Source organism: Struthio camelus, chromosome 13 (assembly GCF_040807025.1).
Source record: "Struthio camelus isolate bStrCam1 chromosome 13, bStrCam1.hap1, whole genome shotgun sequence".
NCBI classification, from domain to species: Eukaryota; Metazoa; Chordata; class Aves; order Struthioniformes; family Struthionidae; genus Struthio; species Struthio camelus.
Window position 1 is genome coordinate 14,610,894 of NC_090954.1, and position 25,491 is coordinate 14,636,384.

Genomic DNA, 25,491 nt, shown 5'->3' on the forward strand with positions numbered 1-25,491 from the left:
TTTGTATTTCTTTGCAATGCTTTTATTAGTCTCAGCTGAAACCTCAAGAGATTCGTTCAACATGGCAGAGATCATAGCAGAAACGGATGTTAAAAGATTTTAAGAGAAGACACATGAAATGTTGCCTGAACATGAAATGCTAGAAAACGCACTCCTTGCTGATATTGTGTTTTATGCAGGACTGGAACACTAAGGAACAGTCCTAATGCAAGATTTGAAATCTGAATGAGAACTTACCTGTTCAAGCCTCTCTCAAATTTAAAATGGAAGATTTGTTAATAGCTTTGCGTCTGGATTCCTTTCTTTGCTAAGTTAGAACCAGACAGGCTTATGAAAGCTGAGTAAAGCAGAAGACAGCTTAAACAGTCTCAAAGCATCAGCTATGTCAACTGCAGTAGAAGACCTGCATTGAAATAAGGGAGAGAAGCCAGAGCAGATGTGAGCCTGCCATCATAAATATGCTAGGAGTAGCAGTTAATTAGAAGATAAGGAAAATGCATTAGTACAAAAAAAAAATAATGAGCTCACAAAATTAACTACATTTGACAAAGAAGAATACTGGGGAGAATACCAAAGGGGCAGTTGCAATTTCCAGTCTTAAGCATATCTAAGTTCAAGATTTTAATAGAATTTTTGAAGTTTCTTTACTTAAGATTAAAAACAAAAGGCTTCTAAGAAGTTCAAGCTATTTTGCTATTTTTTACATGTACACTTAGTAAAGCATGAGCAGAATGAACCTAATAGTGAAACTATAACTCTGGCTGCCCCTATTCAAATGAATGCCTGTTTTCTGATATAGGGCATTCTCACCTTGAGTTCTTTCCCTGCCTTGTGATAAAGAAGAAATGCTATTGCCTCAATGTTTACTACAGAAGCATTACCTTGTGTAGGTGCTTTGTGAAAACGTGAAGCTCAATGCAGGACATATAGATAGTAATTCAGTTGTTGCTACCTGAGCTATTCCCATCCTGCTCTGTAATCATATAAGATGTGGGCTCGTTTGTTTGTTGATGGCCATTAGCACATAATCAGGACATACATAAAGATTGAACCACATACCCCAGGCTGAAAATTTGTGCTCACATTAGGTTAACTTTTGAGGCCCACAAAACTGTAAGAATCTTACAGCAAGTTTTCTGAAAGTACACAGGAAAAGACTCCTCCCATGGCATGTGAAAACTAAAGCAGACAAGTATTTACATGATTTGAGTCATTCCTAATTTTCTTCCCTATAAGTCACTTATCTCTGTATTTTGTATCATTTTCTCGTCACCCGCCTCTGTGAAAGATCAATTCAACCAAAAGCAGGAGCAGAGAAGGTGTAGCGGGAACTGAAGATGCCTGGGGAGGCCACTAGAGCTTGACTTGTTTAGTATAGAAAACATTAAGTTTACTAGTAACTATGATCCGTCTCCACAAATACCCTCAGACATTAATAAGCCACTTCCTTCCAGTTAGACAGAAGGAATATTTGAAAATGTAGAGGGCAAAATACGCATGGCAGAGGGGTTTGGTGTGGGATGGTCTTGAATACATTCAGATTAGGTAAAAGACAACAGCTTTGAAACAGCAAAGTGTCTCCAGGTGTTCTCTCTCTCTCTCTCTCTCTCCTGGTCACCATTCCAGTAGCGAGGAGGGTGCAGGCAGAACACCCACTTTGGTTTCAGTGCAAGACTTATTATGTCTGACAAGACTGAATTCAGTAGCACGGTAATGGAAATAAGCACACATGGAGATACACTCTGACACATCGAAATACCCATAGTCTTGCTTTTCTCCATCTGGGTCTACCACAGGCATTTAAAAGAAGTTGCACTTTCACAACATGATCACTTCATGATCATACAAAGTTAATGTACCTGTATCTAAAATTCATTAACTATTTAAACAAAGGAGGAAATTGTCGATTTTGTTCCTAAAATTACACAAATTAATAAAAATTATTGAAATGGTAGTAGTTACAGGCAACACAGTGACACCATAATTGCAGTATACAGCATAGGGTAATCATATAGGTATAAAGTGTGTGTGTAATATTCATATACACACACACACTACAAGCTTTGCATTCCAAAGCATAGCTAAATAATAAAAATATACATGATTAAAACCAATAAAATTAATGTAGTTGCTGGTAAACATTTGGAATTTATTTTCTTTTCATATTCTTAAATAGTTTTTCTTTTTTTAAAATAAAAAAAAAAGTTTGCTATGGATTAAACTGCTCATCCCCCTCATACAACCTGAAAATTTTATCTCATAGTTTGCATTGGCAAAGCAGAATCTTTAAAACAGTTACTACCTGCATCCAAGTTTGTTTAAAACTGGACTTATTCAACCGTAATGAATTTGTGATGGATCTTACAGTTGTGAAGTAAGAACAAGCAACGGAACTTTTATTCTGTTAATGAATACATTCAATAATATTAATCTGATGTTTTCTACTCACTGTGATAAATATCTACATATTGTAATGAAATGCTGGAACTGAAATATTACATAAGTTTTTAATACAATTTTTGCACTACATTTACCTTGACAGGAAAACAAGTCCATAAATCAAAGAAGCTGTACTTAAGTACTTCCCTGTATTAGGCTGCTCTGTAAGTGCCATTCACAAGTGAAAAAAGACAGACATGATGTAGTATAGTTTATGAGAGAGGAAAAACAGAAGAGAAGGCATCACGAAGTAAAATGCCAGAATGCATCAAATACAAATTCCAGACCTGCTGATTGAGAAACTAAACTCTGCAGAACCACTGAAAGAGGTTTTTCTAGATTTGATGAAATATACACATATAGACCTTTGTAATGGAAAACCAAATAGGAAGCAAGCAGAAAAATGGAATTTACCAACTTGCAACAAATTTGTATCTTTATAAATTTAATGTAACAAGTGAAAGATTTCATTTGCTGAAGATAAAAGTAATAATCCTACTTATCAAGGCTTTAAGGCCTTGATAAGAGGCTCGTTCTTTCTGTCAGCCCTGGAAGAGCTGCAGTGATGTGTAGGATCTGAAGGACACACAGGTATCAGTCTTCCATCTTCTAGAAATGAAGTTAGCAAATTAGAATCATGCTGCATTGGAAATCTACGCTTTAGATCAAATAACACCTCTGCATATAGGGAAAAAGACATCAGTAAAAATGATTGCACTCTTGTGGCATCTTTCCTGCATTTGCAATTCCTAGCTATGATTTGGCATGGAACAGATCTTGCAATATAACAAACAGAAAATGGGTAACTGAACAACAAATTCAAGTTTAAGAAACTGATAGAAGCAACACCGGTACTTCAGGTGCCAATTCATTCACAGAGTGCAACATATTACTCACATAGGCCGATTTTGAGGTGCTTCCTTCATACAAAAAGGGTCTTATTTACAGACCAATAGACCTGGACATCGCAATGCTCAAGGCTCAAAACCCTCCAATAGCGAATGCAACTTTGGGCAAGAAGTACCTCTAGCAGAGCAAGGAAATCCAAGGTTCTGAGCTCTCTGCTTTGTTACAGGACCTCAACCAAGTTAGCTCCTGCCTTCATAGGAGCTGAAGGCAGTGACGTACGGTTCCTTGCATGATAGCACAGCATCAGGTGCGTCAGCAGTTGCATCTATACATGCAATTCATTTCTCTCAGTGACCAAGAACAGTGTTTGATTCTTGTAATCGTAGGTTGCTGCTCAGCAACTAGGATACATCAAATCAAGGATAAACCAAAGAATTAGGGAAGTAAATAATCAGCGGTTAAATAAAACACACTGCTAATTATTACAAACATTATTCATTGTTCTTCTATCTTAAAAAAAGGCGGAAAGAGGGCTGGATCTGATTATAACACAAGACAAGACCGACAGCCAAATATTTACACGTTGCTATGCTTCAAAGCATTTTCTTTTTACTCTTCAATTAAAATCAATGCTGACAACTCCATAATCTTCCATAAGAAGTTTCAGTATAGCCTTCAAGATGAAGATTCTTAGGAGGACTGAAACTTCTGTCTTTGGTTTATGAGATTAATTAGCTATTACATGACAAAAGAGAAAAAAAAAGTTGATAACATTTTCTGGGATCTAGGATTTTCTGGTCATGCTTCCAAGGCCCACCTTTTCACTCATACTTTTTGAAGAAACGCGAGTCATCTGGAAAGTTACTAGCAGCCAACTTTTGCTGGTTAGCAGTCATTTATTACCACGTATAATTGTACTAGCCTGTCAGCACCACTCAGAGCGGGCAAGAAGCAAGGTGAGTGCCTCTCAGGGAGCTACAAGTCTTAAACATAGGAAATTGATCAGTAAGAAAAACTAAAAAGAGACTAAGAAATCCAGATTTGTTTAGAAAGGTAAACAGAGCTAGGCCATTTCAGCACAGGATTCTGAAAAAAGCTTTAAATGTGTCCAAAATTCATGTGGATGACAAAGATTTTGGAAACTATATTTCTCTGGAAACTCCCTGCTTACAAAATACTGGCCATAAGCCATGAAGTTCTTGGTGAACTGCATGTCTTTTGCCTGGATCTTTTGGGGTCAAAGCCCCCAAACTGAAGCCAAATACATGGCTTGGGAACCTGCAAGAAGCAAAAACAGAAGACAGTTTATATCCCTGTAAAGAGATTAGTAAAGCCCTACGTACTTGGCTCTGATCAGAGAGGGGGAATGGAAAGCCATGATATAAATCATGCAGACCAATGACTTTGGTAAAAGAAGGAGAGAGAGAAAAAAAAATGCTTGGATGCTTGCTATGAAGGTGTCACAGCTAGTACACTGTTTGAAGTTATATGTAAAGCAAAAAAATGCTGACCAAAAGCTCAACCGCATACCATAAACAAAGTTACTGCAAACTTGGTCATGCCTGCATTTTTTGGCTACGCAGTCTTCTTCCATCAACATAATGTGAATCTCAATTTCACAGTTTGCTGTCAGAAAGATAACACTGAGAAGCAAATCAGTGCCTCATTATCACACCCACATAATTATTCACCAGCTTTTCAGAAGCACCTGCTTGCCCTCCAGTGCAAGCTACCATCGCCACCAGTCTGCTCAGCACCCTCTGCCCAGAGCACTCCTGAGCTAGAACCGCCCGCTGCTCTTCATACAAGCTCGTCAGACCCTCACCACGATTCAGTCTGTCCCTTCCTGAGAACTGAGTTTAACCTTCTTCTCCTATACCCCTGCCCAATTTCCTCATAAATAATGCTAAAATAAGGGCATAACAGAAAAATCTGATTTTTACCTCTGCACCTCCTGCTTTTTGTCATTACAGCATTAACAATAACATTAAACTGTCAGGAAACTTAAGAGCGCATCATAAAATGCTAGGATCAGACGCTGCCCAGAGTGTCTGGGCAAGATACCAGATACCTGCAAGATACCAGAATAACAGGGGCCAGAAATGGATTAACCAATTGCAAACTAAGACTATGATATTTTCAGCCTGAATTTACTAAGCAAATAAGGAAACAGCTCTCCTGCTCTCAACGCAATCAGTAAATTTTCCTAATTCGGAATCAGCAGCCTTCAAAGTAATTGGCCAGGGTTCCATAAACACAGTAAACACATTCAGATATCCTTACCATGCTTGAAAACATTTCCTCTGTTTCTGTGAGTTTCCTTACGGAGTAAGGCACCGCTCAACATGCACAGAGTGGCAGCCTAAACCCAATATCTGCTTAGAATTTACATCAGGTCTTAAACCCACCAGTGTGTTATTAGCGTAGCTCTCAAGCACTGTTCAGAAAAGTGACTGGTGGAATCAGAACCGTCCGTTACATGGCTAAGTCTCTGGGAGATTTTCATCTCTAGAAAACAGCAGTTTAAACCAGCAGGAGACCAAAGGAGCACGGACAGCGCTACTAGGGGCTTGATATTTCCGTACCTTGGACAAGGAGATCTTAAGTCATTACCTTGGGAATGGAGTCAGCCAATTAAAATGTTCGACCTTCACACATATGCACATACCTAGTAACATCATCATTGCATCTTACAGTCTGTTTTTAATATGGACACTGTAAAATTAAAAGGAGTGGATGGTGACCTGTCACGGCAGGCAGACTTCTATTCTAGCCTAAAGTTTGAGTTAAAAATAAATAAATAAATAAAAGTTTCCACTTCTTGTCTGAGGCCAGTCTTCCTGCTAAATTATTCTTTAGTTTTATCGCTGCCCGTTCAGTCAGTATTTTATGTGCATACGCAGCAAAGGAATGGCTACTCAGCAGATCACTGATGCAGCAAAAGTAAAAATAAATAAATAAAAATAGAATAGGACTTTTGTGAAAGTTTCCTTAAAATGCTACATTCAGCCCTGGATGAACTCTCCATTTGTAGAGAAAACAAATATTCCATGCAAGGAAGGCTGTGAAAGGCTCATTAGCTAAGCAGAGCACAGCTTCAGCACTCACAGGCATGCACTGCTGTATCTCCAGTCACTTTCTAATCACTGAGGCTTCACACATTTGCACATAGGGAGCCAATTTAAATTCTAGTGAGAGTGAGGACAGGAATCAGATATCAAACCTGACTATGAGGCTATCATACTTTGCAGGCAGCACTTACTTTGTCAACAATATAAACACAAGATTAACGAAGACAACTGTTTCAGGTGACTCCAGGTCCTGACCCAATAGACTGCAAGTTGCTTGTGTCTCCGCTTCCTTCACTCACAGATCATTAAATGGGGCAGGGTGGGGGGAGGCTCCGAGGAGAGGCATTTTCTCATCTGAACATTTCAGGAGTTCTTAAGACACTACTGAACTTAATGCATTAGCTCCATCCCCAGCACTAGAAAACCTTTAAATGGAAAGTTCACAAAGCAGTGGAGAGAAAAAAGAAAAAAAGATGTAGTGAACATTGCAGTTCCCTCAAACAGTTCATGCTCTGAAATTATATACGTGATCTGAATTAAGCAAGAACTACCACCCCTGGGAACAATTTCCAACAGAACTAATGAGAGCACATTGAGTTCTTTATGTCCAGAAACTGTCACCGTTTGCAGTAGTATTTAGAGCACGTTCTGATGCTGACTCACAGATGCCAGGCTTATTATATCACCTCTCAGTGGTTCAGTTCAGTCAGCTATAAAGTTCAGCATCTGGTTCCCTTTCTGGGATTTATTTATACAGAACACCTACATATATTTTACACATAGGGAGATGAACTGTAAAGACATAAAGGACTGATGACTAAATGGAGCATTAATGCTGCTACGGAAGAACACATTTAACTATCTATACAGGACCTGGTCCAGGAGGAAAAAAAAAATACAGTAAGGTTGATAGGATTACTCAAGTGTTTCAAGCTGTGATTTTTCCAGATCCAGAATCCTGAAGCGGTTAAATTAACCAGGACAGTCACAGTTAAGACATATTCCTGTTTTCCTAAACCAGCTGGAAGTTCTGAAGGTGGCCTTACAGGTTTCTATCTTGTTGGCAGAATAGTTTTAATGAACAAGCCTTTGAGCTACTCTGGTATGAGCACTGTCTTTAAAAGGTGCTGCGAGTGAGTTGATTGGAAGTGTTAGGCTGTGCTAGCATCTCTAACTCTCATCAGAAAGCTCACAGAGGTTAACAAAAGGACTATTATTAAGCAACAACACTAATAATGCTCAAGTACAAACCCCATTGTATAGGGAGCAACGTTTCCTGTTTCTCAGCACTGTGCTGGAAAAATACAAAATTAGACAGAAAAAATTGATTCCGGTCTATCAGTGAATATATTGATAGACCAGAATCAAACAGACTATACAATATTATACCTTAAAAATAATTCTAAAAAGTATTAAAACTACTTTTTTCTATCCTTCATTTTCCGACACCCACAACTTCTTCTCCCAGACATGTATTTAATATTTGCTTTTGCTAGGAAGCATTAAATTGCAGACAAATGTTTTACGCTATAATAAAGTTTGGAATCCTATCCTCCAGAAATTGCTACAAGTGCCTCTGTTCCTGCAGTCGTCTTCTGCCATTATTTCAAACCAGATATTGCAAATCCCAGCTCTCAGACCAACATACATTTCATTCTCTCTCATGTCAAAGCTACACTCCAGAGAGCAAGTAGGGATATTATGCTTTGCATATTTGTACCTGAGATTATGCTGATTTCAAGTCTGCAGATTGGAATAGGCAAAAAAAAAAAAAACCAAAACAACAACAACAAAAAAGCAACTATAACAACAACCCCACACACCCACAGATACTGTGTGATAGGATGGATATTTCAGATATTTGCCACCAGAGGGAGATGACAAATCCCAAATACAAAAAAGATTGAAAGTAACTAAGACAGCTAATTTTTTTTTTCCTCTAGATGACTGAAAACCAACTACATTTCACAATAGAAACTAAGCGCAACATACATGCTGTATTTGATGAATATTTAAACTTAAGTTCAATCCACATAAGTGGAATTAATAGGAGTCAGTAACCATGAGTGCTGGCAGTGATGGAGGCTGGGATTCACAAGGCTGAAAGGTCTCTTGCAGCCCCAGGTTCTTCAGAAGCTCTGCGCTGAGATCAGAGATACATCGAATACAGGAGACCCGAGGTAGAGAGAAGCAGACACAGTTTCTAAATCAGAAAAGTATTGGTATAACCAAGGATAGACATAAATTAAAAAAGTTTACCTATACGGAACTTGAAAGTTTCTTACCACCTGGCTTGAAACATCAAAGGAGAAATTTTATATATATACATATATATACACAACAATATCTAAGTTTTGCTGCCAAAAAGCAGCCGTTGAGATTCTCTTCACGGGAGAAGATTCAAAGCAAAATCCAGATCAGCTTTTAGAGAATAGTATGCAAATGTTATTTTAGTTGGTTTACATTTAGCACAAGCCTCATATGCAATTCTATCTTCCCTGAGATCTTTGACATTTTTGCTTATGCAAAGATTTCAATTTGAGGAACCTGTTCTGTATATGAGTAAAAAATTATCTTTCAGAAAAGGTCAGCTCATTATAGAGACATGTAGTAGTGGGAGAAATCTGTTCTGATTTTAAGTTCATCTTTCTGTTCCGAGACATTTCTTTAGCTTCTCTTTCCAGATGCAGGATTTCTTCTGAAAACAGTTTTAATCTTTTGTAAGGAGAGATTATATCTGTAAAACGCTGTCTTCTTATACTGTGCTCTTGCCTCTTCTCCAGATAACCAGTGTTCCTAGTTTTTGAAGTTGCATTTGGCAGTTACTCGGCGATGGTAAGACTTGCTGGTGTGCTGCAGAAGCAGGTGCCTGGAAGGGGATCCACTCGGTCCAGTTGCTACTTGCAGTTCTCGCAGGAAATCTGTGCTCGCTCACTGTAAAGTGCAGTGGGGCTCAAGACTGACTACATGAAAACAGCGCTGTGTCATAGAAGCAGAGATTGCACCTGTCAATGGGCTCAACCCACCGAGCCACCCATACTACATGGCCACGGTGCTACAGCAGAAATAGAAAAAACACTGAAGGAGTGATGGAAGTCAAACTAAAAAAAAGGCAGTGGCAGTTTTCCCTCTTTCTTCTAAGCTTCTGAATATCAAGAATATAAGAGAATTTACTGAAGAGGATTAGTAATCACCTTAGAAATAAAATAAAGGAGGCATTTTTAAAACGTTATATTCTATGCAAGCTGGGTTAGCTATGCCAACAAGAACCAGCACCAGAGAACTACTCAGAATTGTACTGAGCAAACTACTCTGCTAGGTTTAAAACGAATTAGGTTGACCCTCCACCAACTAGAGCTTTTCCACTGACCGTAAACTTTTTAAAAAGTAATTAGCCTGTAACACATGAACGTTATACACATTACTGGTATTTGCTGCAGTTCAAGCAGAACCCATTTGAAGACCCCAGGTGCTCCTTAGGCAGAATGAAATACTGGACAATGAGGTGCTTTATGTAGTTTGCCTGTTTCTGTAGTATGCAGCATTGGGCACAGTAAGAAGCAAATTATCAGACTAAAGGGACCATTGGTCTATTCTGGTTTTCAATAGCTATCTTTTTACAAGCAAGGCCAGATTTTAACAAAATCATCCTTTTAATTAGCACAATTAGCTCCACTAAACCTTTTTTTAGTCTAATCAAGTAACAAGACAATGAAGAACATCATAAAGTGGTTTCCTGTGCAACAACAGCAGTGAAAATAGAGAACAATGAAATGGATAGTTCACACCCCATGAAACAACATAACAACCGAGTCTGCTAATTAAAGAGTCTTTCTTCAGGTGCTATCCTTTTCACTTCTGAAATATGTCTTTCCCTTAAGGAGACGCAAGCCAAAACCTCTCCACTTAGATAAGTTAAGAACCAAAATTGCTCAGTCATCAGATCTAGCTTTTGCTTGAGCATTTAGGGGTTAAACCAGGCCATCAGAAACGTGATTCTCTATGTTTTGAGATCTCTGGCCACCATCTAGGCCTCTTACTGCCAAGAGGGCTAGGCTTATTTTGGATTCACCTCAGACGATCCCTTTCTTTCTTTGGGAAGAATCCACACATGCTATGAGCTAGGCTTTATCTCTTAGAGTTGCAAGAAGATCTGCAGTTGTAAGGAGCATTCCTAATGTCCCTGGCTATTCACACCAACACTATCAACAAACTCTAAAAGCCTATGCCATACAGGTTTATACATTTGTGCTCTGGAAATATTTGGGGAAGAAGAAAAAGACAAGTTCTCCAAAGGACCGTTTCAGGCAAGAAGCTAGGATTTCTTTCAGCCCAGACTTTCATCAATCCCTAAGAAAACATTTTCCAGTTTCTGTTTTTTGTTGGCAAAATATTGGATAGGAAAACGAAAGTTGCAGGACTGCTCAGTGTTTGCCTAACTCTTTTTCAGTCAAAACACAGGCAACTTGATTTCAATGGAAATAAAATTCAATCCATCCCTACAAATTTTAGAAAACCCACCCTAACATCACATAACTGCTGCAATTGAGGAAAATAAAGTAGAAAACTATAGAAAAAGAACGCTACATTGATTTCCCTCCCACGGCAGTCTTTGCTTACCTGAAGGGGGTAACTAGATAAGCAGTATTCAAACACCAAGATAGCCCGAAGAGGCTATCAGAGGCTACTGAAATCACACCAAACAAGGGAGGGTTGCTAGATTTATTGGTGCAACAGGCTTCAGCTGGAGGATTAGCTGGGCCAACATCGGCAGTTCATCTCCCTGCCTCTTTTTCACCCTGTCCCACCTGACGTGCATCCCTGCTCCAGGCTGCTTCCCCTAAGGGTGAACCTGCCAACAGAGGCAATGAAGAGCAAAGGTTCACCTCTTGAAACAGGGCTACCTTTCTAGTTAAACATTGTTCACAGCCAGCAGGTAGAAGGTTTATGACAACACGCTCTTATTTACGATGACTATCATTAAAATTGTTAGAAATTAGTGTGTTACCTAAGTGTTAATTAAGAGTTGTTATATAAAATAAAATAGTGGCAACCAGAGTAGGAGATGGTATATGATGAAACTTTTAAATAAATCCATGGTGATTCACTTCAAGGAAAGACTGCAAACTGTTAATGACTTGCAGCTCTCTAGGGTGGATAGGCAAGTAAACTATAAATTTACAAATAACTATATAGGAACTGAGAAGTTAGCTGTTTTTAACTCCATAGCCAAAGAGCTAGTGACAGACATAATCTACTTTTTGATGAATCTGACTTTAAAAACCTGCCTTCTTAGGAACACTGCAAGTCATTTTTTAGAAAATCGAGGTTGCAATTAAAAAAAAAATAGAATAAAGTATCTGTAGCTTGCATTACAGAATATCTTTTCAAGCAACTACAATATTTATGTTAAAAAATGGAGTGTACTTTGACTATTCATTACATCAACTAATTAGCCAACATATTAGGTCCAGTTAACCACCAGTTTTTCATTTTCAACAGATAAGTTTGAATTAATTATCAGGATTCTCACCAAACTAGGTCTGCTCCATCAGCATACTGAAAAGTTCACAGCAGGAGGAACAGGACTATCCCTGGGTTTAACAGGTCTGCAGTAACAGGGGGGCCTCTCCCTTGGCAGCACTGGGTAGCTCTGTAATATAAAGTAGATACCGTTTTATAGTTTCAAAGAACTGTGCAGATTTCTCAGTTGTACTTGTGAACCTCTTCTGTCTTAATCTGTACGAAACAACTTCTCTCTCGTTACAAAACTGGATTTTGAGATCTGTGGAGCAACATAATAATATTTAAACAGAAGATTTCAAATTAAGAGCAAGATAATTATAGGAGATAAAGTAAATACCTATTTACATATTTATTGTTATATGGCTACAAATGCAAGAAAAGATTCCTGCTACTACAGCTGCTTGGATATCGTTTGCTAAAATTCTTTTAACTTTATTGAGAAATGACAAGTTTGTTCAGACAGACACAGTTTGAAAGGTAGGCTCAGTTGTGATTCATTTCCAAGCTCGATGCAACCACTAAAACAAAATGGAAGATGGCATAATAGGATACAAACCTTCTTTAAACAACAAGTTTAAATTTCACTTTTAAATAACATTTTATAACTTAACTTAAAACATACTGACAGCACAGCAGAAGTAGCAGAACAAAACATTTCAGTTAAGCCTATCCATGTTTGCAGGCTTTTTTATTTAGTTTGTGAACATTTTCTGCCCCGGGTCAGGATGAGGAAAATACTTCTCCTTGTGATACTGACCCAGCTAGTCCCAAAGTATTTCTTAGGTGACAAGCACAACTCAGAAGGTCTTTTCTTGCTCAAGGAGACAAAACTGGAAAGAAAAATGTTTTGGCAAGGTGAGTTGCTGAAACACCTTGAGGCAGTGGCAGCTGCTCGACAGGACACAGCCATACTCGCTTCTGCTCCCTGCCAAACATAGAGGAAAAATAAAGTTTGAACGGGACAGAACAGATTAGTAGATGGAAGCTAACAGACCTACTCCGAGCCCACTAAACACTTTTCAACTTTCCTTGGCAGTGCTTTTTAAATTATATATACAAAACTCAGGCAAGAGACAACAACAGAAACGTCATCACATCAGTGTCTAAGAGGGGAAGGCTTTGATTTGGACATTCCCACTACACAAACAGAAACAGATCCGCACTAGGAATACTAAGTAGGCTTGAATAGCTTTATTTTTCAGTTATTAGTCATTTAAATCCCTCGTTAATTTTGGCTATAAAAGTATACTTTTGTAAAGGTATTTGCAAGACAAAACAACCCCTCCCAGTGCTGAACAAAAAAGAGCTTAAAAAAGTTAAATGTAATGATCTGCTCTGTATATTACCAAATCTTAAAAAAAGCCTGTTTTTTCTTCTAGTAGCAACTCTCCAGATTTTTTATTTTAAAGATCAAATTTCAGTGGCAGATCAACAACAATGTAGGATGCAGTTTAAAATGGACATAGTGAACTGCAGTCTCTAAATGGATAATGAAAATTGAGGACCAAAAGATGAGAAAAGGTAAGTTCATCTGAAAAGTCTAAAATCATGTAGTATACAGATTCATATTTCAGATATATATGAAAAACTATATACATGCATTCTGGCAATAAACCTTTTGGTACAAACTTACCGCAAAACTTTAAGTACTGCCTCCAAATTTAGCTCAGTGCAGAGTCTGAGGTGTGCACTCTCCTATCATTGGCTTGCCATAGAGTAATAGAGGAGGAAAAAAACCCACCACGGTGGTGCATGAAAATGCACCCTCTTCTTTGTAGCGCATTCAAAGGTCTAACTCAAGCTGTAACATTTGACACCTATCAGTCAAAGCCAAAACTGGGACACTAATGTATAAAACAACACAATATAAGTCACTTCATACTACAAAATCTTTTCATAGTAACAGGAATTTGATGGCAGACTAAAACTGGGTCTCATGGAGAAGGGCGGTTGCCAAGTCACCCATAAAAGAAAGTGGAAATAGAAGCCAAGGGTCCAAATGTTCTCTTTCTTAAAGAGATTTTAACTGCAGATCAACTTAATGTCAAAAGCAGTTAGTAATTTATAAAATAAGAATTTCGAGAAGAATATATAAAGTTGTACTAAATAAAATGCAGCTTTGACTCTTCCCGCAGTTTAGAAACTCTCTAAAGTGACTTTAAAATTTCCTATTCCATTTATCTTTTGGGATTTTAGTGGTCTTTGATATACACAAGGGAAAGCATATGTTTTAATAACAGTAACTGAGATAACTACAAATACAGCCTCTTGTCAATAAGTCAGTTTAAGTCATTACATAAATATAGTCTAAATGTTGGGTTTCATTTAACCTCCCATTTGTACTGACATTAGCTATCCTACCTCTTTTGAAGTAACTTCCATTTTACACTGAGGTTGCTAAGGACTTTATCGTCCATACAACAGACTTGCCTACGCTGCCAGAATAAATACCATCTTTTCATTTTGAAAGCACAGAAGAGCACAAAGAATAATTTGGTCTGAGAAACAGTTCTCCAAGGCATTCCAAGAATGCCTAGTTCAACATAAAATAATTTGTGCCTGAAGGAGCAGAGGGCAAATGACTTTTCATCAAATATATTTAAAACAATGATTGAAGAAAGTGGAGTGCTATTCCACATTTCCTTTTTTAATGGAAAAAAAAACCCAGCAGTATTGGCCACATGGTAATCAGAATAAAGAGAAGTTATCTACTGACTTCGAGGTTCCCTTCTGTTACCAGCAGATTCTCTCTGAAACATGTCACTGGTGGTAGCAAATGTAGCTCACATCTTTCTAAAAGCAAGAACTATTTCCACTCAACCACCTCCGCTCCACTGCAACATAGTATTAATATAGATCAAATCAAGAATCATATTGTGCTAAAATCTGGACAGAAAGCAGTTTCCAGCATTCAGATACTGCTGCTGTGAGTTTCTCTGTGCAAAGAGCTCATATAGCGTTTATATAAGCTCTTATACATCCTTTTGACATCCTCTGCAATGTTAAAAAAGTTATGCACATTCTATAGAGAGATGAAAGAAACTATGAGGGAGCAACTGACTTATTTAAAACCAGCCTATGGTTTTCCATCCAGATAAGGACAGTTTTTGAAAGAGTCCAGCAGTCCAAGTTCTTGTCTCCTCTTTTAATCATGACCTCATGCAGACTTCTCAAATATAGGAAAAATATCCTTATCAGAAAATAGGTACATTATCAGAGAAAGGGTGAAAAGATGGCTGGGAAGGAATCAGAGCTAGGGAAGATATTGAAAGAGAAAGAGAGTAGGAGATTAGAGGCAAGAATGCTGCCAGAGTAAGTATACATGCATTATATGTGTATATATAATGCGTGTGTGTGTGTGTATACACGTGTGTATAACCGCATGACTGCTGAATCAGTGCAAGAGGAGAAGTGGTGTTTAAAATATAATAAACGTGTATTATATGTGTGAAATTCTACAGTCAGGGCACGTTCTCCCTGAAAGACAACACGGTCTAATGAAGGTATGAAATGTGGAAGACTAGGGTTCCAGCTCTTTGGAGTGCCTCTCAGCACGCGTTTGAAGATGTGCTTCTAAGCACCGCATCACATGAAAGGATATCTCTCAGAAGAGCACAGCTCACAAATTCTGACTTTTCTGTCATGCAACAGCTAAAACACTTGAGGATAAACAATCTGAGAATTTGAAAATGTTAGCCACATAGATTTTAAAACCCACTAAACTTAAGAAAGGGAAACATGATTATTAAATGCCTTGAAAGTGTTAGTCAAAATTCAACTCCCCAAAACCGGAATTTACACGGAGTACCTGAAGTGGTATTTCAGCACTCCCAGGTTACCTCAATCCTTTTCCACTAACCTCCAGAGTTAAGATGGACAAAGTAAAAAAAATAATAATAATTTTTGCTTTGTTACGATAAGATCTCTAATTTAAAATTTCACCTATGAGATCTACGGAAGTTATTTTACAAGATAAAGTTCAACAAATCATTACAATATGTTTGACTCTTTCCCAATACTTTCTTGTTGTCCTTTTTCCATATGCATGCTTAAAATCAAATAAGAAAGAGTCCTACAAAATCAGTTCTTGAGATAAGCATGCATCAATGATTTAATTCAGGTTAGACTCAAAATCATTGTTGCAAGTGTTTGCTTTCTAAGAAGTCCTGCAGATCTTGGTCCTTTCAAGGGTCAAACAGACATGAAAACAGTACTGCTGGTGAACCCTTCTGAGTACACAAGAGGGATGCCAAACAAAGTTTCGTCTGTTACTACTTGCAGCTTAGCTCCTATATTTTCCATTTGACTGACACTCCTGCACGTATGCAGCATGTGCATACAGCAAAACAATCTGCAGTTTGGTTGTGCCTTCATCTATAATGGAAGCAAACTGGGTTTCTCTCACACTACCGAGCAGCTGACAACAAAGCCTTCACAGTCAGAGAGACCTGATTGTTTCTGTAATAAATATATTGATATAAATGCAGGCACTGAAGTTAGAAGAAATCATTCATTCACAAAATAATGCATCAGATGCACACAGCCAACAAATAACCTAAAAAAATATTGAGAGTCTTTCTATATTTTAAGAGCATGTAAGATGAATGTCTCGTGTAGATTATAAACAGGGGCTATTAATCTATTTATCACATATGCAGTGACTACTCAAGAATAAGAGAATGGGAAAAAGGAAAAAAGGACCAAACATAAAGTTAGTGTCATTTAAAGCTCAAGAAATCTTACCTGTTTCATGGAAGGGAGTGAAGAGAAAATGCTGTTCTCTAGAAATCATGCTAAGGTCAAATTATTCCGGCCAAATTCATCCTAAAAGTAACTGTTCACTTCACTGGAACTGCAGCAGAATTGAATTTAGCCTAGAGGGTCCAATGAAGCAAATAAGAATATTTCAAACTGACTTAAGTGGGATTTATGTAAAACCTTCCACTTGCTATATACACAGTGGGAGAACTTCATCTCCATATCAATTACAGGGTGATTGTTGTTTTTTTTTTTTTTTTTTTTTTATGTCAGGTGTTCTACAAGATCTTCCAAAAATCAATTATAGCCACAGTAGAATAAAAGCAAGAAACTCTCATTTGTAACAAGCCTGGGGAAGTTTATCCCTCTGTAACTGCTAGGCCATATCCTGTTGTGATTATATAGCCTTAAGTCTGAAATCATTCCACTGAGCCACTATAAAAATTTGGCTTTAAAGAAATTTAATAGAACACTGCCAGTATAATACATAATCTAAAGGCCCAACCGACAGTGTTTTATAGACAATTGTATCCCCACCACAGAGTTCTACCCAAAGAGCTTAAGAAACCTATAGAAAGGATATTATTCTCTAAAAATTTAGGGAGTATTTTCTATAAAATTAACCTGACTACTCAAAGGAGAATTTATGCCAGTGGCAAAGAGTCAAAACTTGAAACAGGTAGCCAGTATAAAATAAACGCATCACAATTTGCAAGACTGAATGAGTAGACTAGATCATGCCAGACTGGCACTTTGTGTCATGTGGCCACATGGCTTTTGGTGTACTGCCAGTTTGTTTCTGTGTTTTTTCTTAAATAAGTTTTGGTGACCAGATGTTAGCCACTCCCTAGACTCACTGAAAAAGTCCAGCAGATCTTGTTTCTTTGGCTGTAGCCTGGAAGATCGCAACAGGAAATACCCTCTTCTCTTTTGGATAGTCGTTTCTTTTCCCTCGTAATCAGCATGCAAAAAGATAGGAGGATTGGGACATGCATGGAATAGTCTCACTTCACCACACACAAGGTAAGTTCTCAGTAAACTAACCTGCGTTAAACTCCATGCCTCCATGGCTAGACCATCTCTGGAATCAGAGACCCATTAGGTTTGTCTCCAGATACAAAGCAAATGGATGTGAAAGCTAAGCCTTAAACTATTTCTTTCTACTCATCTTATGTGAGGCTCTTAGGTGGGATGCCTGCAATTATTCACATGCAACAAGGAAAGCCTTAACATTTGCACAGAGGTGGCAGAGCATAGCATAGTGCAAAGCATTAGCTTTACCTTCCTTGAGAGGCAGAGAGGCACAACCAGAACTTCCCAATGAAATCACTCAATTTCTGTTCAACACTGTCATCAGCGGTAACCTTTACTGGTGATATTATGTCGATCTGTCTCTTTCCTGCTATATGTTTAGGACAACATTTAGGACTTTCATAACCTTATCTAGCATTATTTTGTAATGGTGACTATCTACATTCACATTTTGAGAACTGGAAAGACAGCAAATGTTATCAGTCATTGAGTAAATTAGAAATAATTGATTCCAATATCCAGGCTTCTGCTTTAGCTTCTAACTAAGAGTCTCATGTCAAGAGGAGAAGTTGAACTAATGAGAACGGCAACAGAATAGTCTCATAAAGACTTCCAAGATCTGTCTTAGGTCAGAACCTGTATCAGGAAGATAAGATAGAACAAAGATTGTGAAACAGCCTGTGAAACAGAATTGTTCCATCGTGAACATTACAATTCTGAAGGGTTTATTGTATTAGAACCATTCAAATACTCTTCCTCTACAGACAAAACAAAAATGCCTCACCGTTAGTAGGAAAGGTCTGGAAAGGAACTCTACTGAAATCTCATTTCTTTGCCTCTTGTATATTAACCCTCTCTGGCTGGAAAATCTAGTAAGCTCTTCCCTTGGTCTGCAACTTTGAAAAGTCCATGAACCTTCTCCCATGAACAAAAACGTAATAGAGATTTGAGACAGTTTGAAAGTGTATTCACTACAGAGGCTATAAAGAAAAAATACAAAAGGAGTCTTGTATTATTTAATTTTCCAGGGATTTAGGGCAGATATGAAATCAAGATAACACATCTAATTTACTTAGGTACCTATGAAATTCTCATTAGGAATTTACCCACACTGTTTTTGCCTTTAGAAACACCTTTAAAACTGTGTTTTGCTGAGATTTAGGAGCCTAAAGGAGTATCTGCGCTTGCTTCATAGCGAGTGTGACCACGCTAGCTTTGGGAGCAGCATAACTTCACTGCTGGGATACACACCTCCCACTCCACTACAAAACCTATTACATTTTCCAAGAGGTACGAATCATTAGCTGGAGCTCTATGGTAATTCACCTACCCCAGATTTGGGCAGTGAACTAGAAGTTTTATATTGAGATTTGTTAGGTTTTTGTTGTAACAATGCAGGTAAAGTCAGTTTGGGGGTGTTTCTACCCCATCTATTTTGGGGTGCAGATACAGGGAGAAATAGGTTCTTTCAAAGAATGATTCGAGGATTCAAGGTGACAAACACTTTGCAACATTTTGCCTTAAATGTTGCAAAACCACAAATACTGTAATACTACCATTATCCATTTAAGGCTTATCGTCAAGGAGTTTCTTGCAGTGAGCTAAACGAAAGGTGAAGGGCCATTTTTGATGAGTGTAACTCAATGATGCTAATGTAAACATGCTAAGGGCACAGCAATTTCAACTGCAAAAACTGGAACTGGTCATAAGAGATCAGGGCATCAAATTCAGAGACACTATAATGCAGGTCAAAAGCAAGTAATTTGTGCTTCTTGGATTCATACTGAAAAGAGCAGAAATGATAAATCTGTGGTCTTCTGAAGCTCCTGTTTATGACAAAGGTTTCCCATGATCTATATCTAATTACCGTATTAAGATAAAAGGAGAAAAATATATCACTGAAGAAAGCATACCAAAAATGAGTCACACACTGCAAGGTTTATTCCAGTAGTGTCTTCAAGGGCAAGACTGAAACAGGAGATTCTTTCAAGCTAAATCATTTATGACAAACAAGTAATCAAAGGAACATATTAACTGTTTATTTGAGGTATCATAATTAACTCTCAGCTAAGATGTGATCAGACCCATACTGAACAGACACCATTTTTTTCAGCATGAAATGAAATTAAGTGACACATAGGGATACGGATTCTACCAGGAGCACTTCCACATGGGGAAAAAGGTGTGAATATCAAAACCCTGGTCAAAAAGGAGGTTGGACAATGGATCCATTTCCCTTTTTTCAAATCAAGTCACCTGCTACTATACTATCAAAAACGAAAAGGTTTCGGCTTAGAAGGGAAATAACGAACATGTAAAGAAGAAGTAAGTTTATCTAGAGAAAATGCCTATATGATCCAGTCTGGAAGCCTAAAGCAATGTATGTAAGTGATCAACAGATCACTTCAGAAGTGATCATAAAAGTTATTCAGTTTCCCCTGATGGTGCTCAGCTATTTTCTCTTTTTCTCAAGCAAAAGGTGCTGATCACCTGCATATCCCATAATTTAAAATTGTTACAGTCTCTGACAGTCAGAACACTTACCTCTCCATCTGGAAATATAGCTTTAAATACCTCTGACAAAAAATTCAGAAAAGGTGAAATTCCTGGTGAAGTATTGATAAGTGCTATATGTGTTCGGTACCTTTCAAAGAAATAATTAGTACGGCCATGTTCAGAGACAGCAGCTGCCACTTCAGGGGACTTGACAGGATGCCGAGACTGTTCCGAGAAAAGTATCGAGGCTGGCTTTCTTGTTCAGCTATCATAATGGAGAAGTATCCTCTTTTCATTGCTTAGTAAATGTCGAGATTTCCGAGATTTTCTTTTCCTGAAGTGTTATTAGACAGTATTTCTCCATTGCAGTTCTTATCAAATATAAGTTACACCAATATAGTCAATTATTTATTTGCATGTGAATATGCTTCTTTTTCACTCTTCATGAACATTTGTATTTTGAACTAAGTACTACTGGCTCATGAGTACTTCCAGAATAAGCAAGTTAGTTATGAAGAAGTAAGTTCACCTATAAGAACTACGGCAGGGTCTTATTCTCTTTCCAGCATTAAACAGAACAATAAGAAGGGACTACAGAAAAAAACCCCACACTCAATGTCTTAAATACTGATCTATGTTATGTACCAGAGGAAGTATCTACAGGCTGTAGTATCTTCCTTTCCCCTTCATGTCGCTTTTACAGCATAAAAGTCTCTTCTGTGCTATGCCCTTGTGCACACACTCAGTTTTTGTTAGAAAAACAACTTCTTCCTAGAATACTGAAACAAAAAGTACTGTTACTCTCATCCCAATATGCCTTTGTCCCATTTCACTTATATTGATATTTTTGTTATTTCTCTAAGGTATATCAGAAAAAAACATTAACTTGACATGCAACTCGTGTAATAACATCTGTGATGCATGAATAAAGGGAGACTTTTAGAATAGACTAAATTATATTTCTGTTTGTCATTAGTTAATTTGAATTTACCAAAAAGTTACTTAGTTACTACAGGCTGTGCTAACAAGCCAAGGCAAAATGCGCTGTGTACCTCACAGCTAATAGTAAGCCATTTTTGTTATTGGAGGTGGTTCAGTATACTTGTAAATGCTTAGAGGACTGGAAGCTCATCTGTAAGTTATGCTTTTCCTAAGCATTCTTCAAGTTACACCTTATATATTTGCATTTTCAAAATCAAGCCTTTAATCTATGAATAGTGCATAAGTTGCCATCTCTCACCTGTAAGATTTTCATCTTGAGCAGTGAGTATGCTAGAGGCAAGCATGTGAGCCAGAGGTAATCGGAAGAATCAGGGATCTTCACTTCTCAGCCTTAAGCAGATTTTCAGGCAAGGATTTTTATTTCTTAATCCATTTATATAATTCCAACTGAATTCAAAAGGGCAGAGTTCATACCAGTAGGCTCAAAGCTACATGCATCCTGAAACCTATACAAATTTATTCTTGGTGATGAAATTTAGATTTATGAATAGAGAAAGGAGGAGAGACGAGAAGTCCCCAAATCAGAACAAATTATTCATAGTTACTCATCTCATAGTTACCATATGGAAAAATCTAAAGAAATCCACTACAAAAAGCATTTTTTGGAGTTAATCAGCCAGACATTATTTAATGACAAAATGCATTAAAACTCGCATTGGAGATATCACATTTCAGCGGTGTTAGTAGCTGTAAGACACAAGATACTTTGCTGGCCTGAAGAGATGGAATACCACTACAAAATTTTCTTTTACTTTCCTCAAATTTTCTTAATACTCTTGAAAATTTACTCAGATATGATTGGAGAAGCATGTGAACTGGGAGGGCCTCCTGCCAAGCAGAGTGTTTTGACCTGTGCTGGGTTTTGCCAGAGTTTGGCTATATTGCCCTGTAGACCCAAGCAGTAGAGGTTTTGCACTTCTTTGGCACAGTCCCCCTAGCACATTGTGCCAAGGGCACTTACAGTGCTGTATCATTAATAACTTTTTTTGTAGCAAGCACTTATGCTTTTTAGCACACCCACCATGTGGACATATGGTCTATTGCATCAGGCTTATTAGGCTCCAATTTTTACCTACCAGGAAAACAGGAAAACACTTTTTACTTGTGAGTCCACAGATCAGAATTTCCCTGTCATTCTTCCACATGCCCACGGAGAAGCTAGTGGCAGGAATAAGTGAACACAGTAAACGCCTGCAGCACCACCAGGCGCAGCTAAGGATCAGCGCAGATCATCCCCTGGGCAAACTGAAGGAAAATGTGGCTCACATCCTGGCATCTGTCCTTGCGAGCCAGGGCACTAATGCCAGCTCTGTTTATCAATAAAAATTAATGTCAGACTTACCTCAGTTCCCTCTACTTCAAAAAGATGCAACCTGGCTTCCTAAAATTGACCTAAGACTTTAGGCGTGGGACCACCGTCACATTATGCTGTTACCAGCATTTTTTCTTCTTATTTATTATTTTTCCCTAGTGTTTTTAAAAGAAATTATATGGGAATTACCCTGATATCCTTGTATCCTCACCCCAGCTTGACTTCTGAAATGCCATGGAATATCAGTGTTTTCCCTTGACATTCCTTTCCCTATCATTTTAATATATATATTTGCTAGACATAGACATAACCTCTGCCTTGTGACAATAGCCCAGCTCTGACAGCACCTTACCTGAACAATGCAAGTGTTTGCAACAAGCAGCTCATATCGTTATGCATGAAAGAGGCTAGCACACTTCAATAGGATCCTTGTGATGAAGGAAGCTACCAGACCTCAATATGATCCTTGTGTCCTTTTAATATGAGCCATATGTAAGAATATAATTCAGTACAGTCAGAATTCCTGGCACAAGGCACTTACATATCCATCTCTTCACTTAATTTCTTTATCTCAACTCCTTTAGGATAATAATTTTTATCTGAAAACACAGTACTTAAACTAGCTCATGACAATAACAGCCATACCATCAGGGAAACAATTTCATTACAGTAGAACTGTCGTAGCCCTACACTTGCCTTATTTCAGCAATGACCTGTTCCAGGTACAAAAATAGTAAGCATGATTTAAGCTTTGGAGATGGAATTCTTTTAAATAGAAAAGTAGATTTGAATTGGACAGTGGACACTTAATAAACAACTTATTAGAACACCTCTTGGAAATCTGAAATAATGCTGAAATTTTAGTTAGAATATACAGACTTATTTTTAAATCACAGAAATGTGACAGCCTTTTTTTTTTTCTTTTTAAATGGTGGAATTGCCCCAGAGAATGTACTTTAGGGAACTGATTTAATAGCACGTCTTCTAAATGAAATCCAAAAAAATAAGTCCTATCTGATCATAAAAACAATTGCAGGTTTCCAGACAATATTCTTGGAAAAGATTCACAATATCAGCTTACTGTACTTCATTTGAACTTTAAAACAAGTACTAGGTTCTTTCTCAGAACTACTTTATGCCACCAGTTCAAACATTTCCATGCCTGGAGAGGAGGTGTTAGTAACCTTTTAATCCTTGTATTAAAAACAAAAATGAAAAAACACAATAGCCTATTTTAAAATTTGGAGTTAAAGAACTGCTTTTGTGGACTGAGTTAAACCCAGATAGTACAGGCTGGATCATGTTCTCAGATGAAAATTTCCTCGAGTAAGGGACATCGTCACTTAATTTGATCTGCAAAAAACCCCTCTATTTTTAGTAGTAGGTTAGATTTACATGAAAAATATTCAACTTTTTGACAAAAGCACCATTTCCTTTTTTTTTTTTAAACAAATCTGTTTACATCAGTTCCAATAAGACATTATTATTAATAATAAGGTGGAATATCGGTCCATATAGAAAGAGACATCCTGCTGTGACACACTATCTTGTTTGCCTTTCATCACTGAGAAAGTTAATCTTAATGCAGTTCCTGCTGGGATAAAGATTTATGGTTTTTCAGATTTTGGAAACAGTTAATTAAGCAGCAGCAATGACTGAGTTTCAGTGAAAGGCAGTCCAAGGCATTTTGTAGAGAAAAATGCGAAATAAAGCTTGATACTTTCTGGTTCCAACTGCAGCAACGAGAGCAGTCTAGAAGGAAAAGATGCCCTTTCTGGACATGAAATGATCCATGTGCTTCATAGTCTCATCCTGTAGGCATTTCACAATTAAATGCCAGGGCAAAGAGGGGTAAGACTGGAACAAAAGAAATTTCTTACCTCCTTGCAGCAAAAGATCCTGTTTGAAGGGGCCCCTTGATCTGCAATTCGGAAGGCCACAAGAGCTAGATTCAAAGGCACAAGCTCTTCCTGCCTTTGCTGACTTCATTAGAGTTTGGGATGAAAGCAGGACTAGAGAGGGCTTTACAACCCGCTCAGAGGAGAGATAAGAAATCGTTTGTTCCCCTGAGGGGATAAGAAGAAACTGTTAGGCTTAGGATATTTTGTGAAAGTTCCTCTTGTTTATAAAAAAAGTGGTGAGTGGTGTCAGAGAGGGAAGACACGAGAAGGTGGGAAGTTTGATATCGTTTAACCTCTTTTCTTGCTTCACTTGGTAGCTAATAGATCAAATCTGCTAAATGGACCAAAGTCCTTGCTTGTGCTTATAAGCAAGCCCTGTCCTGGAAATCCCCTGTTCTCTCAGCCAAGCTCCACAAATCCTCTTCTCTGCTTCTTCTTGACAGGTACGTGGCCCACAGCAAGGAGGTGAAGAGGGACATGATGAACTGAGGGGCCACTTAAACCCACCAGAAGGGCTGGCTGGGCTCTCCCAGATGTCAAACAGAGATCAGTTACTATGTGTGGGTTTCAGCAGGAATGTTGCACTGAAAACAGCTTTTTTTTTTTCCTATTGTTGTTTTTTAATGACTCTGGAGTTTTCATTCCAAAGCTTGTGGGAAGCAAATACCTTGGCCTCCTCATATTAACTTGTTAATGTTTGCTCAGAGCCTTAAGGAACTAACTGTTAACAGCAACACCCAGTTAACACTCTAACACCCAAACAAGGTGGGTGTTTGGGTATTTTAGAGAAAAATAACACCATTGTATAAAAGAAGAAAAAAATAATAATTTTCTTTCCCTTAGTAAGTACTGTTCTAATACCCATAAAAGTATGAATTTATTTAGCAGATACATTTTACTACTGTGATAAGCTTAAGCTTTTTTTTTTTTTTTTTGCTAAATAAGAAAGCAGTTTGTTTGAACTGATAAAAGATAGGCTGAAGAAAGCAAAAGACTTCCTCCCCAAGTCCTAGAGATATCTTATTCTATTATTAGCTTGACAGGGGAAAGGAAAAAATGAGAAAGAATTCTGAAGATTTGGCTCTGGAAACTGGGAAAAGGCTGG

General features: G+C 37.8%; 1 protein-coding gene across 3 annotated transcripts in view; it reads right to left on the reverse strand.

Moving 5' to 3' along the window:
• ATP10B (ATPase phospholipid transporting 10B (putative)) overlaps window positions 1-25,491 on the reverse strand; it is a 331,169-nt gene that overhangs the window by 142,331 nt on the left and 163,347 nt on the right. Inside the window, exons 1-3 of one of the 3 annotated variants that reach the window (XM_068959948.1) lie at window positions 24,366-24,700; window positions 12,643-12,715; window positions 11,893-12,012 (exon numbers count right to left, since the gene is read on the reverse strand). The gene's annotated coding sequence lies outside the window, so the exon portion shown is untranslated. Of the gene's footprint in view, window positions 1-11,892; window positions 12,013-12,642; window positions 12,716-24,365; window positions 24,701-25,491 lie in introns of those variants that run through there. The other 2 variants (XM_068959947.1, XM_068959946.1) reach the window with 2 other exon arrangements.